Source organism: Myotis lucifugus, unplaced genomic scaffold, assembly GCF_000147115.1.
Source record: "Myotis lucifugus unplaced genomic scaffold, Myoluc2.0 scaffold_336, whole genome shotgun sequence".
NCBI classification, from domain to species: Eukaryota; Metazoa; Chordata; class Mammalia; order Chiroptera; family Vespertilionidae; genus Myotis; species Myotis lucifugus.
The window spans coordinates 787,061-791,538 of record NW_005871384.1 but is presented as its reverse complement, the minus strand read 5'-3'; the positions used below and the strand labels follow the sequence as shown (position 1 = coordinate 791,538).

The 4,478-nt window shown below is 42.7% G+C and overlaps 1 pseudogene; it reads left to right on the top strand.

Moving 5' to 3' along the window:
- The first annotated feature begins 1,413 nt into the window (after positions 1 to 1,413).
- Positions 1,414 to 3,020, top strand: LOC102442812 (annotated as a pseudogene).
- Positions 3,021 to 4,478: the final 1,458 nt, after the last annotated feature.

Here is a 4,478-nt window from a genome sequence, read left to right as displayed (position 1 = left end):
CCCCAGAGAAACACTCTAGCTGTCGTGATCCCAGCAGAAAACAGATGGCACACTCAACGTGCTCAGAGTGGGTCATTTGAGAAGCACGTGATAAAGGGACTATTTACAAAGATGCCAGCAAAGTTTGGAGAAAACTGTGAGTGACGATACCACACTAGGGTTGTTAACCAAGGTAGGTCAGGGAGGGTGTCAGCACCCCTGGGGCCAAAAGGTGAGGAAAGGGAGTACTTACTGTGTTTCATTCAGGGACAGAGCTAACTGATGGAGGTGGTGTTTCACTGAGCTTCCCAGAGAAGCACAGCCAGCCTGACATGACCTGGCAGGGAGGGGGCCTAGAGAGTAAATGCCCAAACTACCCTCCTCTAAGATCTTGCTAAGGTTCCCTACTGGCCAAACCCAACAGGAAGGAAGTCATAGGACAAGAGAGCCCAGTGATGTGATCCATACAAGACACCCATTTGAGGGACAGAGAAGACCAGAGAAAGGTGGAAAGAATATCTGGAGAGGCATATAAAAGATATCCAGAACAATGACTTTTGTTTGTGTGTGAAGAAATGAGGTTGAACCTGCAAACTCAAGTAGCTCAGTGAACCCAAAGGATCTAACACAACAACCTATAAGCCCAGACATATCGTAAATTAAGCTGCTAAAGACTAAAGAAAAAATCTTGAAAACAGTTAAATAAAAATGACCCATTGCCCATGGAGAAGAGTAATCCAAATTAGAAACTCTATGGCAAAGAAAGCAGCAGAATGGTGTGCATTTTTAGTTGTTAAGTATAGGCACCATGTTGTACAGCAACATTTCAGCATGATTAAAAAAGGAGTACTAGCACAGGGAGCATTTTGAAGGTAATGATACTGTTCTTCATCCTGCTCATGGTGTTGGTTACATGACTCAATATATGTATTAAATCTTACAGAACTGTACACAGGAGAGGAAAATGTCAGTTTTACTATAATGATAATTTATACCAAGATAGTGATAAAGAGATGAATTTGGGGTTATTTTCCTATCTCTATGTCAGTATCTCAAAGTCATCTCTAGGTTTTCATATTCATTTTCCCCATAGAAAACAGGAACCTGTGGCTTTGGCTGTATTTTCAAATAATCAAATAGATATTGAATTTTAAAGAAATGGTAGAGTGGCGTGACATCTGATTTCCCACAGAAGAGAAAAGCAAAGACCCAGGACTCTGAGGCTGCTGGGAAAGAGGAGGGTCACCCAGGGAGACAGAGCCCAGAGGGGCTCGGGGAGAGGGTTGTGAAGGGTCTGGCAGAGGGAATTGGGTCTCTAAGAGACTCAGATCCACCAGATGCAATCAAAAAAGGAGATTGCCAGATTCTGACAGTAAAAGACCACTTCTGAGCAGCAGGGTAAACTGACTTGACATTCATTTATCTGAACGAAAAATGGAAAGAATTTACATCCAGTTGGGCCATAAAATGGCTGACTTAGGTGATCGTGGTTTTGACAATAAGTTTAAGGCCATGTAGGCTATCTTTTTGGCACAAGGACTCAGTTTTAAAGAGAAGACTGAAGTTGAATCATTTGACCATATTAAAGGCTATAACCTAATGTGTGATCTTCTACACATCCAACCAGCACCAAACAATGGTACTGTGGTAGTTTAAACCATTTTCTGAAGGTGCCTTTTCATGAGCCATCCCATGCAGAAGTGTCCAAGTTATCAGTTTGTGGCTTTACTGTTCCATCGGCCACACATACTCTAGATTGTTTATGCACTGAGCTACCAGAAAATTCTAATGTAAAACGTGGGAATCAAATGCTAAATCTCCCTCACGATGAAATGACAGCGACAGAGAAACTAAACTTGCCATGTGGGAGGCCCAGGGTTCTGCAGAAGAACAAGGAATACTGTCTCCTTTATCACAGGGAATATGTCAGTGGAGTTGGAAAAGCTACCAAGATGCCCATGTGGAGCTCATATGCAGTCCCCAAACCAGGAGACACTTCACCTCTTCCTCCCATTGTCCCAGACTGTCTGAGGGCTGATTCAGGGTTGCTCCTTCTGAGAGCAAAAGTGTTCCTTCTATTTACCACACAAGAATATCACCCACAGCTTCCTCTATCCTCCTGCATACAATAGCACTTCTGATAGTCAATAGAATGCTTTAATTATAAGTAATTTGGTTACTATGTATAAAGCATTCAAAAAAATATGGGATTACTTCCACAATGTTCTTCTCCTAGAACATGCCATGGAAAGAAATTGAGTAAATGTTGTTAGTAGACTAGTATCCTATATAATAAAAGGGTAATATGCAAATCAACTGAACAGCAGAACTACCAGTCGCTATGATGTCCACTGACCACCAGGGGGCAGATGCTCAATACAGGAGCTGCGCCCTGGTGGCCAGTGCGCTCCCACTGGGGAAGCATCACTTTGCCAGAAGCTGGGCTCACGGTTGGAGAGGGCAGTGGCAGTGGAGGGAGCGTCTCCCACCTCCATGGCAGTGCTAAGGATGTCCGACTGCCGGCTCAGGTCTGCTACCCACGGGCCTAAGCCATCAGTCGGAGATCCCCTGAGAGTTCCTGGACTGTGAGAGGGCACAGGCCGGTCTGAGGGACCCCCGCCCCCCCCCCAAGTGCATGAATTTTGTGCACCAGGCCTCTAGTTTGATTATAATTACAATGGTCATTTTGATGACCCAAGGGAAATTACAGAATATGTAGTTAACAGCAGTGTTCCCATTCCAACACACTACTTTGTGGTGCTGACTAGTTGTGAAAATAAGAGTACACCCCCGACACCTGAAGTGACTGGACGTCCTATCCTTCATCATCCCTCACCAACCTACCAACGTGGAGAGCTGTCCTGCACATACCAGTAAACCAGAAACTGTTTGAATTGAAGAAAGATTGAAAGCCCATGTTGCCCAAGTCCACAATGTGGAACTTCTCACTGAGCTACACTTCTATTAAGAAAAAAGCACAGCCTGTCTCTGAAAGTCTGCAATTAAAGACATATTTACCCACATTTGAAACCATTGTTTAACTAGATATATAAAACAATTTTGACAATATGTAAATGATTTTTCTTTTGAAGAATCATAAAATAAAGTTTTCTATTTTTCCTAAAAAAAAAAAAAACTTAATGATTAACGAATTCAAAGACAGAATTGAAACAAGATTGAATTTTATTTCAAATGCCTGATGCCACATCTGAATTCCCCCTTATAAGCCATCTAGTGCAGCAACATCGCCACCTAGTGGCTACAGTTTTCTTCAGGAGAAACTAGAAAATAATTAAATTTTTCACACAATTCTTTGAAAATTATTAATGCATTATTAAACAAATATCTACTAATATCTCCCATGTGTCAGACACTGTGGGTACCCCAGTCCACCTGCTCTGTTTGAGCCAATTGGTTAGAATCATGCTATTTCATCCCCCCAAATCCCAGAATTAGAAGGTAGCTGGGGAGTTTCCTACTGCTCCACTGCCTCCAGCCCGTTTTCTCCCTGTCTCTTTCCAGGGACACACAATTTAGGAACCAGATATCCCAGTTCTGAACTGGAGTCGGCCCCTGCCACAGCCCACCTTGCCTGAGCATCCACAGAGATGTTAGCTCCGTCCAGCCCCAACCGGCCTGTGAGACACAGGCCTGCTGATTCATTGGGAAGACACATACAAGAGCCACTTTGAAAAACATGCGTGAACTAGTCAGACAGACATGTGGCTTATTGCTGCCCTATTGCATCCTAAAGTATGCACGCAGGTACAGTCTCACCAGCTCACATGTACAAAAAGGGTGGTAGAAACATTGTTCATAATCCCCCAAACAAGCCTAATACCCCGGAAACAAGCCTCTGGTAGAATGGACATAAATTGTTGCAAATTCCCAGAATAGAAAACTACATTACATCACAACAAACTACTCACAACTAAATTGAGCAAAATATGCAAGACATGAAAACATACCTTAAGTAGGATTTTATTTATATACAATTCAAAACAGGCAAAACCTTTAGGGATGCATACATAGATGGCAAAACACTAGTTTAAGGAAATGCAAGTAAGTGATTTTCATATGAGCCACTACATGGGTCCCTGGAGGAGTGAGAAAGAAAGGGGGGTCATTATTAGGTAACTTGCCGGTCCATCCTTGCTGCTTGACACAGTCGCTGCAGAGAAGAAATGTCTGCACAGCATATGTTTCAAGGGACCTGGCGTATATGGCATACTGTTCTTAATATGTTTGCTCCCCTTCTTGGTGCTATGTGTTTTAACCAAGGTCACCTCTCTGAGAAAGGTTGTTTCCCCAGGTAGGAATTTTTCCCTGAAGTCAGGGAGGGAATAAAACCCCTTAACTAAGTGCCAGGTGGGTAGTTAATCACTTTAACTAAGAATAAGCTACATAATCTTTACTACCTGGAATGGAGATAAGAAACGCCCTAACCTTTGGAATAGAAATTGACAGGATTAAAATCAACTGGTATAAATACAGATGTA